The 14,558-nt window shown below is 49.9% G+C and overlaps 1 protein-coding gene across 3 annotated transcripts in view; it reads left to right on the forward strand.

The window, feature by feature from the left end:
• The window catches only part of ARK2N (arkadia (RNF111) N-terminal like PKA signaling regulator 2N), a 134,418-nt gene that overhangs the window by 831 nt on the left and 119,029 nt on the right, over positions 1-14,558 (forward strand). The gene's annotated exons all lie outside the window — the stretch shown is intronic.

The following is a 14,558-nucleotide window of genomic DNA, read 5'->3' on the forward strand; positions in this document are numbered from 1 at the left end:
AGTCCTATTTTTAAGCTGGCTGCTTTAAACCACTTCCTTATTGTAACAAGGTTTGAGTGGTCCTGATGGGTACTGGGATGTATTTCTAACTCTTGGCTTGCTGCCTTTTTTCTGCGTTGCCTCCAGTCTGATGGTGTCCTAAATAGGTGGGCAGACAAGGAGAGCTACTGGAGTCCCGTCACAGTAGGGGTGACGTATTTCTTCAGGCTCTAGTCTAGATAAGGTACGCTGCGGCGTAGTATGTCCTTTAGGATGACCGAAGTGGAGTATGGGGGACCACAGATTGTGATGTTGCTACCAATTTTCGCAACCATCTGTTTCTTCTACTTTCCTCTCTGTTACTCGTGTATTACTGGCCGCTGTCTAAGCCCTGGAAACTGACGTCAAGGGCAGTTAATAGTTGGTTTAGTGTATTCCGCCCCCTCCCCCCCTCAAAACTATATCGGAATCTTTACATCAGAAGTCGATCTATGGGTCTGTATGCCGCTACGAGTTACTGCAAGTAAACGAATTGCTTTATATGTGCCGATCCTCAGTACTAGCACTGTCAGAGTCGTGATGTTATTCTTGTAGCACACAATTTTTGTGACAAATAAATGACCTACGTGGACGCACTGAGACTTTGGAGGACATGGGAGGTTATTTTATCTATGGAAGATTGTGCAATGTAGGAGTGGAAACATGTCTGGAACCAGAAGGGATCAGCAGCGGGTTGCTCGTACTCAAACGGTAATTGTTATCGGCATCCTGCTGCTGGACAGGAGCATGAGGAGTCAGTGAGGTAAACGGTATAGCGTGGCAGGCACTTGATATGCCCAGTGGGAAGTGTGGGCCACAACAATCACTTGTGTGTGGGCTGTCTAAAGGTAGAGCATGCTATATTAATTCCCCAGATGAGTATCGACAGGTGGATAGTGTCGCTGCTTTATTCGTGCCGGTTCTCAGTATCAAATATCAATTTTCTCCCATTGAGTTCCGGAACTTCTTGGCCAGGGAGAGACCACCGGTACTTTGAGGAGCGGTGGGTGGGCTCAAGTTAGTAGGAGCTCGTTTTAATGAATTTTGGCAACAACGGTTTGGGGAGGGTCAAGTCTAGACCCATCTAGTCAAGCTCACAGTGAGTGTGTGAAGCAGCAAGGTTTGCTGTGGCTCCGGACAAACAGGATACCCTGACGGTGGCATGATGAGTGTGCCTGTCTGTATCCAGGCCAAGCCGAAAAGTTGGGGTCCGGTGACCACGACGCAGAAAGAGCAGATATGTTCAGAGAACTGCAAGAATGTTAGGAATATTGTTGAAGATGCTGCTTTGGGACTGGAGAACCAGGTTCGAGTCCCGGAGAGACTCAACATCCTGTGATTCTGTCAAATCACGATCTCCTCCTTGAGATAGATAGATAGATATATAAATAAATATAGCTTTGCCATCAAGGCGATGAAGGGGTCATTGTATCAGCATTTCCCTTTCAAGTGAAATTATCATGTGGAATAAAATGTGCACGTGGGCTCCTTTATTTCCCAACCCTGTGGTTACTCTGCTTCCGCTCCCCTTCTGCTGCCCTCCCTGTTTTGCGTGCAACACTGTGAGGGGTGTGCTCCTTTAATGCGACGTACACGCTAACACTTCTGCTTTTGGTTCACACGTGTAGTTCACAGCCTGGGTCGACTGTAGTTGTGCCTTCACTTATGCATCCCGGGCAGTGACGCACGCATCGGAGCACAGGTGGCAGCAATAAATTGATGTGCCGTCTGTTGCTGCTGGCGTCATATTTGGTGTCCACAGACTCCATCATACCCAGGGAGGTAGTTGGGGAGCTGGTAGTACTATGGCCCAGGTCTCCTTTATTAAGCCAGTGCTGCAGCATAAAAGACAGCGTTGCATGAAACACACGGGATGGGTAAGGGAAGACAAGGATGAACCTAATTTAGTCAAAGACAGTGGATAGATATGTTAGAGAAACATCAAATGGAGAAAGGTGTAAGTGGCACAGGAATAGTGAGCAGGGAGAGAAGAGCGCGAGCAAGAGGAGAGAGTGGGCATGGAAGAGAGGTGAGACAAGAAATGGGATGGAAGGGGTCATGGGACTATGTGGAACAAAACTGAGCAAAGAACCAGGAGCTAGGGAGAAAGAGGACAAAAGGGAATGCAAGAGACTGGGAAAGTCTGGGAAGGTCAACAAGGGTGAGAAGCCCACGTTAGCAAATATGTACGTATACTCTGACACAATATAAAAGACGTCTATGCTTTTGCAGCATGCAGTGGCACACTGAGAAAAACTTCATCAGTTAAATATCTGCATGCTTAACCGCCCCAAACTTCACCCCTTGTCCACTGCTCAATTTGGTGAGAACCTACATTAAATTTTTTCAGTTTAAAGCGCTGGTGACTGTACTGCTGGCGGGGTGAGTGGTGTGCAGCTGTGAAGTACTGGATCCTGCTTTGAGGTGCCAGTATTTCTCTGAGTGAGTCCTGCATATGAGCAGAATGTGCTCGGAAGGTAGAAATTTAGCTGGACTAACTATTGGTCGAAGTGTATATAAGAAATATTTATGGAAGGCCGTGAGTTTTAAAAAAACATGCTGGTTTGCTTTAGCAAAAGATGATTTGCACAGACTTGTCCCGTCTATGATGGACAAAACAGCCACCGCCAGAACCAACTTCACCAACTGCATGACCATGGTGGCAAAGTGGAAGAGTACCAACTACATAAAGCTCAGTTCCATCAAGATAAATGTATTGGCCTTCTCAAATAAGACCACCCCCTTGGGACCACCTGGTGGCCGTCGGAGCTAGGGCCAACACCCACTGAACACGCAAGAAATCTGAGGATCATCCTAGACAACAAGCTCATCATGACAGCACAATTCAATGTAGTAAGCACCTCCTGCTGCAACATCCTACATATGCAATGAAAGATCTTCCAGTGGCTGCAACAGAACACCAGATGGGCCGTAATGCAAGTTCTCATCACAAGCGGGCTTACTTGGGCAACGCACTGTATGCTGGACTCTCCTCGCAACTCTTAACCAGACTTCAGATCATCCAGAATGCCTTTTCAAGACTCGCTCTGCCCGTCGTGCTGGACCCACATTGCACTGCACCTCAAGGAGCTTAATTGACTCCCCATTCACAAGCACAGCAAATTCAAACTTTTCACGCACACATACAAAGCCCTACACAATACTGGAGCAGCATACCTGAACAGCCTGCCAGACATCTATTCTTTCCCTCACACTCACTTGCATATCCCCCACCATTTTCACAGAAGCAGAACAAAAGGATGCTCATTCTCCAGCATTATACCAAAAACGTAGAAAAACCTCCTTCAACACATCAGAGTCCATCTCCTCCCTTCTTCAGTTCAGCAAGAGGCTGAAGCCTTGGCTTTTTGAGTAACCGTGCAGGGGACCACACACCTGCTCAAGAGCCTGGATAGCCATACAGGTGATTAGTGTGTTGTGCAGATCGTCATAACATATCCCCTTTTGACCTTTGGGAAGTTGCAGTTTCATGGCAGCTGAAAGCTATTCATTTGTGCAGTTATGCACGATTTAACTCATGTTATTGCTGCTTATGCCCAAACGACAGACATGAGTGAAGGGTGTTCTATGCTTGGGTGACAGAACGATTAGGGTTGTGTTTCAAGCATTAGGTCAGCAGTCTGATGTAGCTAAGTATGCAAAGCTGATAACAACAGGCTTTCAACATTGTGACACATCACATCTCTTAAGTGTCTTAAAGTTGAACAGTGGGTGCTGTTTGGGGCAGCCAGTGTGCTTGGTTATTGTGTGGTGGTGTGTCTACTTGACTGTCCCACTGTCGTCTCCTTACAGCAGGTTTTGGGCGATTTTGACTTACGAATGGATTCTTGATGATACCCCCGCTGCTATGATGAGGAAGGAGTCATTGGATGTGTGGCAATTGATGGACCTCCATCAGATGTCACTGTGAAGAAGGGGGGAAAAAAGCCTGTTCGTAGTCTTTCTTTTTTGGAATTTGAATCTGTAACTCTGTCCCTCAAGTGTATTGTGTAAAATATATTCACAATTATGACACTATTGGGAAGCAGGTATCCCTTGTAATTTGCAGGGCAATAACACTATCTTGTATGTAGTATAGTATACTCAGTTGACGAAAAGTTTGAAGGGTGTGCAGTTCTTCGACCTTCTGAGGAAAGACCTTTTTGTTTTTGTAGTTCTTTTGGGTTCTTGCGTGTTTAATAAATAATGCAGTTAGAAAAGTCTATAGTCCGACTGAGAAGCGCATATGACGTTATGGTTACTGAGTACTTCGTTATCTCAGACTTGAGGTTTTTGATTATTGGTATGTCTTATCAGTCGTCAGAAGTTGTGTGGAATTGCACTATTTTTGAAGTTGAGAAGATGATGTGTGTAAAAGAGATACGTACATTATGTTAATGTTCTGATTCCACAACGTTTATTATTTTCCTCCTTCATTGGATATTTCTGCTTGCATGCAGTGTTGCTATGGGGTGTGATGCATGGTTAAGGGGTGTTGGTGATTAAAAAAAACTGTTTTCTTTTTGTGTAATGCTATTTTGGGCATGTTCAGTATCACTAATATTGTAGGGGAAGACATTTAGATTTAGTTTTTATATGTTATTTGTTCATGAACTGTAATTGCTGGTCATTTGTGGCAAATGTGTGGTTTCAGCTTACATGTATTGTGATTGGCTTTCATATTCCCTGGATATAGGCTGCAGTGGTTTGCATTTCTTGGTTTGGTTCCTGTATTGATGCCCGTTTTGGGGTTCTACTGATGCTTTTTTGTCAGTCATCGATGTGTTCATTCTGATATTATTGCCCACTCTGTGTATTGAAAGGCGAACAATGTAATTATTAGATTTTTTTGGGGATGAAACAGGATGTGCAATATCTTGTCTTTAGGGTGTTAGCTGTGCAATGTAACATGTATTCTGTGACTGAAAGTACGCCGAAATTCTATAATATGATTATGCAGTGCGTTATGTTGATGACTGTAAAGTTATTATGAGGGATTGCTGTTTGTGAAAGATACACACATAAGAAGACCCACTTTTCCTGTAACATGTTATGTATGACCATTAAAGATGTTAAAATGTAGCAGCCAATCATGGAGCTATTTGAAACATACCATCCTTAAGTCTTAACCAATCAGTACCTGAATTGACTGAACAACTAAGATGGTGGAATGTAATGTAGACTGTGCTTAATGACTTTACCAGATTTCAACAGTGACACAACCTTGCCTAAAATATACCTGGATAACACTTTGGGAGAATTCACTGTAGCAATCGTGTCATTCATCATCCTTAGCCTAACTGGGCCCTCGTCTTTGTGCCCACCCCACTCTGGTGATAACTACGCAAAGCCTTACCCCAGTTTTTATTTGTGTGAACCACTGTTTATTTTTAAAATGTTGTTATTTATTATTATTTTTTTAAATCCCAACCCATACTTGGTGACCTTTACTGTTTCCTGTGCCAGTGTTCACATTTGAGTGTTTGATGTGGGGTGAGACTCTGGAAGTAAACCTGATCTTGAGTTATCCTTTTGGGTCAACGCCACGTGTCTCACCTGGTAATCTCTTTTTCCAAGCTCACCACGTAAATAACCTTTCTGCAAACCCTGTTGGTGTGTTTCCATTATAAATGGACCAGAAGTACAGAGAGGGTAGTTAGTTCAGTACAAAATTATAATGTGAAAAGCGTGAAACTTGTGTCTATAGCTCACACCTGATCTTAACCCCCCCCCTTCTGCCCCCGCTCACGTCATGTTAGAAGTATATATATATTTTTTTTGTTGCTGATGTTAGACCTGTAAAATCTTTTTTTACAGACTGGTCCGATAGCTGAATCCAAACTTTGGATAGAGGCCGCTATCAACAAGTTTGATTTGGGAGGGGGGGGCTCATCCAATGAGCCACATCTTGAGGTTCTTCCTGAAGATGGTGAGCGACGGGCTTTGGCTGAGGTGCAGGGGGAGGTTGTTCAGCTCTTCGCTGCAGTTGAGGTAAAAGATCGTCCTCCTGCGGTGGTTTTGCAGATGCGAGGGACGGTGGCCAAGGCCATCTGGGTGGAGTGGAGAGATCTGACGTCGGTGTGGAAGGAGATGCAGTGGTTGAGGTAGGCTGGTCCTGCATTGTGTATGGCCTTGTACATGTGTGAAAGAAGCTTAAAGGTGATTCGCTTCTCGACCGGTAGCCAGTGGAGGGTCCTCAGGTGTTGGGAGATGTGTTCTCTGTGAGGGAGGTCCCGAATGAATCTGGTGGCGGCGTTCTGGATGAGTTGAAGTTTTTTGGTGTTCCTAGTTGAGGTGCCAGCGTAGAGAGCGTTGCCGTATTCAAGCTTGCTACGGTAGGTCGCTCCCCCTGCCGCTGCAGCTCCTCCAGGTTCCTGAGACCCACCTCACAGTAAGTACCCCCCACCTCCCAGCCCCTCGCCCTGCCCCGCGCTACTCACCCTCTCTCCTGCTCCTGCTTCTTTTCTTCTTCTCTGTTCTCCCTCCTCGCTCCTCTTCTGTAATCTTCTTCTGTACTCTTCTTCTGTACTCTTCTTTTCCCCGTCTTCTCTCTTCTTCTGTGTGCTTCTCTGCCTCTCCTGTCGCCTCTCCTCTTCTTCATCTTCTTCTGTGGTCTTCTGCCAGTCTTCTGCCTTCTGTTCCTCGTCTTCCGTATCTTCATCTGTGATCTTCTGCTCTTCTGTGATCTTCTGCTCTTCTGTCTTCTATCTTCTGCCTTCGGCTCTTCTGCCTCCTCCGTCTTCTTCTCCCCGCGCCTGCCCTCCTGCCTCATCCCCCTCCCTCACTCGCCTCCCCCTCTCTATCACCCCTATCTAACCCGTTCGCTATCTACCTCCCTCACTCCTCCTATCTCTCTATCTATCGATTTCTCTATCTATTTCTCTATCTATTTCTCTATCTCTCCCCCCCTTCCCGCCACCCCCTCTATTACCTATCTTCCTATCCTCTCACTCTACCTCTCACCCACCTCTACAACCCTCCCTCCCCTATCTTCACAACCCTACTCCTATCTCTCTCCCTAATCTCCTAAACCTCCTAACACTCACCCCCCTCCACCCTTAAACCCCCCTCCCCCAGCTCTTCCCACTCTACCTGTCCCCCCTCCCTCGCGCTTTCCCGCCGCGACCTCCTGCACGCCCCCCTGCTCCCATTCGCCCCCAGCTGACCCCTCCCCCCCCCCCCCTTACCTCATATGGCGGCCGCTGCGCGACAGTGGTAGCGACCCTTGACCCAAGGGTAGGTTGCTCCCCCTGCAGCTCCTCCAGGTTCCTGAGTTCCTGAGACCCACCTCACAGTAAGTACCTCCCAGCCCCTCGCCCTGCCCCGCCCCGCGCTACTCACCCTCTCTCCTGCTTCTTTTCTTCGTCTCTGTTCTCGCTCCTCTTCTGTAATCTTCTTCTGTACTCTTCTTTCCCCCGTCTTCTCTCTTCTTCTGTGTGCTTCTCTGCCTCTCCTGTCGCCTCTCCTCTTCATCTTCTTCTGTTGTCTTCTGCCCGTCTTCTGTTCCTCGTCTTCCGTATCTTCTTCTGTGATCTTCTGCTCTTCTATCTTCTGCCTTCGGCTCTTCTGCCTCCTCCGTCTTCTTCTCCCCGCGCCTGGTCTCCTGCTCCTGCCTCATCCCCCTCCCTCGCCTCCCCCTCTCTAACTCGTTCGCTATCTACCGCCCTCACTCCTCCTATCTACCTATCTCTCTATCTAACTCCCTCACTCTCCACCTCCTCCTATCTCTCTCTCTATTGATTTCTCTCTCTATCGATTTTCTCTATTTCTCTCTCTCTCCCCCCCTTCCCGCCACCCCCTCTATTACCTATCTTCCTATCCTCTCACTCTACCTCTCACCCACCTCTACAACCCCCCTCCCCCATCTTCACAACCCTACTCCTATCTCTCTCCCTAATCTCCTAAACCTCCTAACACTAGCCCCCCTCCCCCAGCTCTTCTCACTCTACCTGTCCCCCCCCTCGCGCTTTCCTGCCGCGACCTCCTGCACGCCCCCCCCCCCTCCTACCTCATATGGCGGCCGCTGTGCGATTGCGCAGCTGGCGCGGCAGAGGCAAGCCCGTCTGCGCCTGGCCCGCGCCCAGCGCCACGACCCCTGGTCCCCAGCTCTCCCAAGCCCCACTGATCCGCTACGACCCCACCGCCCTCAACCCAGGGCGCTCCAACACCTGCTTCCAAGCTCACCCCAAACGCACCCATGGACCCTTCGCCTGCAACTCCTGCAAACGCATCTTCCACCACGCAACTACCACGACCACAAGCCCACGCGCCATCAACCACCTCAAGTGCATCCTGGTCAACGCTCGTTCCGTCCACAAGCACGCCGTTGAACTCTGGGACCTCCTGGACTCCACAGCACCGGACGTCGCCTTCATCACGGAGACCTGGATGAATGCTTCCTCTGCTCCAGACATCGCCACCACTATCCCCGAAGGCTACAAGATCTGCAGAAAAGACCGCACCAACCAAGTAGGAGGAGGTATCGCCATCGTCTTCAAAGACTCCATCAGCGTCACCACCTCCACCGAAGACACCCCTCTCGCCGCTGAACACCTGCATTTTCAGATTCGCACCGACCCGAGGACCACCCTCAGAGGATCCCTCGTATACCGTCCTCCCGGACCACGTGCCCCTTTCAGCAACGCCATCGCCGACTTCATCTCCCCGCACGCCCTCGCCTCACCGGACTACATCCTCCTAGGCGACCTTAACTTCCATCTGGAACAAAACAACGACCCCAACACCACCACCCTGCTAGACAACCTCGCCAACCTCGGCCTCAAGCAACTGGTGAACACCGCCACCCACATCGCCGGACACACGCTTGACCCTATCTTCTCCGCCAGCAAACACGTCTTCTTCAGCCACACCTCCGCTCTACACTGGACCGACCACAGCTGTGTACATTTCACATTCCGACGCGAGACCCGCCACCTCCGCACTCAACCCATCCCTCGTCGACAATGGAACAAAATCCCCGAAGAGCAACTCTTCTCCGCACTCGCCGCCAACCAACCCACCCTCACCACCGACCCCAACGACGCAGCCCTCAGCCTCACGAACTGGATCTCCAACTGCGCAGACAACCTTGCTCCTCTCAAACGCACGCACCGACAGGCCAACACCAAAAAACCTCTCTGGTTCTCTGACACTCTCAAAGAATTGAAGAAACTTGTCGCACCCTCGAGAAGGCCTGGCGCAAGGACCACACCGCTGACAACATGACCGCCCTCAAGAATGCTACCCGCGAACACCACCACCTGATCCGCGCTGCCAAAAGGAACTTTTTTACCGACAGACTGGACAAAAACAGCCACAACAGCAGAGAACTTTTTAGCATCGTCAAGGAGTTCTCCAACCACAACGCCGTCACGCCCTCACAAGATCTGTGCAACTCCCTTGCCACCTTCTTCCATCGCAAGATCGGCGACCTCCACGACAGCTTCGGACACCAGACCCAACCAAGCATCACCGAACCCACACCTCCGACCATCACCCTCAACGACTGGACCCACATCAACACCGAAGAAACCAAAACCACCATGAACTCGATCCACTCCGGCGCTCCATCGGACCCCTGCCCTCACTTCATCTTCAATAAAGCCGACGACATCATCGCCCTGCACCTCCAGGCCGTCATCAACTCCTCTTTTTCTTCTGCTACCTTCCCCGAATGCTGGAAACACGCCGAAGTCAACGCACTACTAAAGAAACCTACGGCTGACCCGAGCGACCTGAAAAACTTCCGCCCCATCTCGCTCCTCCCCTTCCCCGCCAAGGTAATAGAGAAGGCCGTCAACAAACAGCTGACCACCTTCCTGGAAGACAACAACCTGCTCGACCCTTCACAAACCAGATTCCGAACCAACCACAGCACTGAAACCGCCTTCATCTCAGTCACAGATGACATCAGAACCCTGATGGACAACGGTGAAACAGTCGCCCTCATCCTCCTCGACCTCTCGGCTGCCTTCGACACCGTCTGTCACCACACCCTAATCACCCGCCTCTGCTCCACCGGGATCCAAGGCCAGGCCCTGGACTGGATCGCCTCCTTCCTCTCAAACCGATCCCAAAGAGTCTACCTCCCTCCATTTCGCTCAGACCCCACCGAGATCATCTGCGGCGTACCTCAAGGCTCATCGCTCAGCCCAACACTCTTCAATGTCTACATGAGCCCCCTCGCCGACATCGTACGCAAGCACGACATCATCATCACCTCCTACGCCGACGACACCCAACTTATACTCTCCCTCACCAAGGACCCCGCCAGCGCCAAGACCAACCTACAAGAGGGCATGAAGGACGTCGCAGATTGGATGAGGCTCAGCCGCCTAAAGCTGAACTCTGACAAAATGGAAGTCCTCATCCTCGGCAACACCCCGTCCGCTTGGGACGACTCCTGGTGGCCCACGGCCCTCGGCACCGCACCGACTCCCGCAGACCAAGCCCACAACCTCGGCTTCATCTTGGACCCTCTTCTCACCATGACCAAGCAAGTCCACGCCGTGTCCTCCGCCTGCTTCCTCACCCTCCGCATGCTCCGCAAGATCTTCCGCTGGATCCCCGCCGACACTAGAAAAACCGTGACCCACGCCCTCGTCACGAGCCGCCTGGACTACGGCAACACCCTCTATGCTGGGACCACCGCCAAGCTCCAAAAACGCCTGCAACGTATTCAAAACGCCTCGGCCCGCCTCATCCTCGACGTACCCCGCAACAGCCACATCTCCGCACACCTGAGACACCTGCATTGGCTCCCAGTCAGCAAAAGGATCACCTTCCGACTTCTCACCCACGCACACAAAGCCCTCCACAACAAGGGACCGGATTACCTCAACCGTCGCCTCAGCTTCTACGCCCCCACCCGTCTCCTCCGTTCCGCGGGCCTCGCGCTCGCTGCCGTCCCTCGCATCCGCCGCTCCACGGCGGGTGGGAGGTCCTTCTCCTTCCTGGCAGCCAAGACCTGGAACTCCCTCCCCACCAGCCTCAGGACCACCCAGGACCACTCCGCATTCCGGAGACTCCTAAAGACCTGGCTTTTCGAGCAGCAGTAACCCCCCCCCCCTTTTTTTTCCCCTAGCGCCTTGAGACCCGCACGGGTGAGTAGCGTGCTTTATAAATATTAATGATTTGATTTGATTTGACCAAGGCGAGGATGATTGTCCTGCAGCAGTCTGCTGGGATCCATCTGAAGATCTTCCGTAGTTTGTGGAATCTGTGCCAGCAGGAGGAGGTGACGGAGTTTACCTGGTGGGTTATGGATAGCGAGGAGTTGGGGGCACTGAGGGATGTGGGCCACCATGATTCATCCCAAGTTGAGGTGGCATTTCTAAAGGTGATGAGCTCTGTCTTGTTGGAGTTGAGTTTGAGGTAGCTTTCTCTCATCCAGGTGGCGACTGGTTCCATTCCTGCATGAAAGTTGCTTTTGGCCATGCCTGGGTCTTCGGTGAGGGAATTGATGAGCTGTGTGTCATTGACAAATGACACAGTGTTCATACAGTAACTTCTGACATTGGCAGCAAGAGAGGCCATGTATATGTTTAACAGCGTGGGACTCAGTTAGGATCCTCGGGGGACTTTGCGGTTGACTCTTGTGGGTCTGGAGGTGTAGGGTGGGAGTCTGACCCTCTGAGTCCTCCCAGAGAGGAAGGAGTGGATCCATTCCAGGGCTCTTCCACGTTTTTCTATGTCGCTGAGTCTGGTTCGTAGAGTGCTGTGAGAGGTGTCGAAAGCTGCTGACAGGTCGAGAAGTATGAGTGCTGCGGTGAGGCCACAGTCTAGGAGTAATTGGATGTCATCAGTGGCTGCCAGGAGTGCTGTCTCCTTGCTGTGATTGCTGCGGAAGGCAGACTGGGAGCTGTCCAGGGAATTGTTGGCCTTGATGAAATTCCGTAGTTTTGCGTTGATTGATTTCTCTAATACTTTGGTGGGGTAGGGCAGCAGGGAGGTGGGCCGGAAATTCTTTAGTTCTGATGGGTCGGCCGAAGGTTTTTTCAAGAGAGCGTATTTTGACGTGTTTCCAGTCCTCGGGGAAGGTGCTCGTGCTGATGGAGCATTTGATAGTGTTACCAAGGTCGAGGGTGATGGATGCGCTGGCTCTGATGTATATGTGGTGCGGTCATGGGTCCGAGGGGGCTCCGGAGTGGGTACAGTTCATGGTGTTGACTGGTTCCTCCGTGGTGAGCGTGGACCAGTCGTGGATGGTCTGGGCAGGTTCTTGAGGGGTGGGTCAGTCGCAGGTTCCGGTGCCAGGTGACAGAAAGCTGTCGTAGATGTCCTGGATCTTGTGGTGGGGAAAAGGAGGTGAGTTTGTCGCAGAGGTCCTGTGATGAGGGAATACAGTTGGCTTCGGAGGGGGGGGGATCTGTGAACTGGTTGACTGAGAAGACTTCCTTCGAGTTGTGTGCAGAGGAGTGGATGCGCTCCTGGAGTGCGTCCTTGATTTTTCATTGGTGGGTGGCCGTTGCGGCTCTGAAGTAGACAAGGTCTTTGCTGGATTGGCTGTTCCTCCATTTTTTTTTTTCTCCAAACGTCTGTGGGTACACTTTGATGCTTGGAGTTCGGTGGGAAACCAGCTGGCCTTCTTAGGTACATGTTTGGCCGATGTCAGCTGGAGAGGGGCTAGAGTGTCGGTGCATTCGGTGATCCATGCGTTGAGGTTGCGCGTTGCTGTTTTGGAATCGTCAGAGGGGGAGGGAGGGCTTTGGTGAGCGATAAGGTGAGTCCGTTGGTGATTTCGGTCCATTTCCTGTGGGGGGTCCTGGAGGTGCGGCTGCCGGGTGTGGTGATTGTGAAGTGTATGCAGAAGTGGTTGGTCCAGTCTGGGATGGAGATAATCTTTTTGGTGATCCGGTTGCTTAAGGTGAAGATGGGGTCCATTGTGTGTCCTGTGATGTGTGTGGGTGCGGAGAGAATTCTAAACCCTGCCAAGCCATACGGAGACAACATAGTATTGTGGTAAAGATATGTCGATGACATATTGGTTATCTGGAAAGGGAATGAGACACAAGTGGTGAATTTTTTTTGAGTGTTTAAACAAACGGGAACAGTTCTTGAAATTCACTCACACAACAAGCAAGTAACATTTGGTCTTCCTGGATTTAAACATTATAGCCACCAATGGTGCTCTTAAAACAACCACCCATGAAAAAAACCAACAGCCAAAAACTGTTTACACCTGTTTGATAGTGCTCACCCCCGCTATCTGAGAGGAAACCTACCATTTGGACAACTTTTCAGATTGAGAAGGAATTGCTCAATTATATCAGAATACAAAAAACAAGCCCAGAGTCTAGCATATAAACTGGAGGCTAGGAAATACCCCTCCCCCACCCCAAGAATAATCAACCCGAGCCATGAAGCAAGCTCGCAATAACAGAGAAGCCCTTCTGGACACCACTCCCCAAAAAGAAGAGGAGGAAAGATCAATATGTATCACAACATTAAACATAGCCTCCAATCAAGTAAGCAAGATCATCAACAAACATTGGTGCATCCTCAATAGTGGCTCATTAAATATTCCTAAACCCATGATGTCACATAAACGGGGAAAGAGTCTTCGAGACATGCTTGTGCACACCCATCCACGCCATCTTCGTAGTAAACCAGGAGATATCAACTACCTACCACTACCCAATGGACATTATCCATGTGGGAACTGTATTGTGTGCCATCTAACAAAGGTCACTAAACAGGTCACCTTTAACGAGAGCGCAACATGGGACATTAGAGATTTCTCCAATTGTAACACTCAGCGAGCAGTATCCATGATCACCTGTCCATGTAACCTACATTATATGGGGATGACCACCCGCAAGGTTAAGACTCGCATCTGCGAACACCATTGTAACCTGAGATGTGGACGTGCTACGACTAAAATGACCACTCATTTTAAAGAGAACGCGCACATAGTGGAGGATTACCAGTGGGTTATCCAAGAACACCATAAAGAGATTAATTGTGAGTCTACACTGTTCGAAAAAGAACAACGATGGGTTTATAAACAACGCACACACCAATTTGGCCTCAGTGCGAACATACCTTTGAGCCAGCTGATGAAATAATATCACGTTAATCATTAGTCGGATATACATCTCCTGAAATGAATGGTTCACCTAGGCAGCGCAGAAGGTCCTATGTCCATCTCATTACTTTACATTCCATAGTGTCACAAAGACCAAACCCTCAACAATAAATATTAGCCACTCACATATACGTCACCATCACAGTAAGAAGGGAACGAGTAACCCTTCATTAAACACAAGAAACTCCCACATAATTATCAAAACAATATGGGAATCCCCAGTTTTGCCTCTGTAAGCCCATGAAGCCCCAACGACGTGTGCAATTACAGGCACCCACAAGGGATGCCTACTTTTAGGGTCCTCGCAGACCCCCCTTCGTTCCACAGGATGCCACCATCTTGGGGAAGTTAGCGGTCTAGTGTTGAATGCTTTAGCATGCAGAGATGCAAGAGCATCTGCACATTTAGACTCTGCTCCCATGTGAGCATTCAAGTTTCAGACCCCCGGGAGGTG

Source organism: Pleurodeles waltl, chromosome 1_1, assembly GCF_031143425.1.
Source record: "Pleurodeles waltl isolate 20211129_DDA chromosome 1_1, aPleWal1.hap1.20221129, whole genome shotgun sequence".
Taxonomy (NCBI): Eukaryota; Metazoa; Chordata; class Amphibia; order Caudata; family Salamandridae; genus Pleurodeles; species Pleurodeles waltl.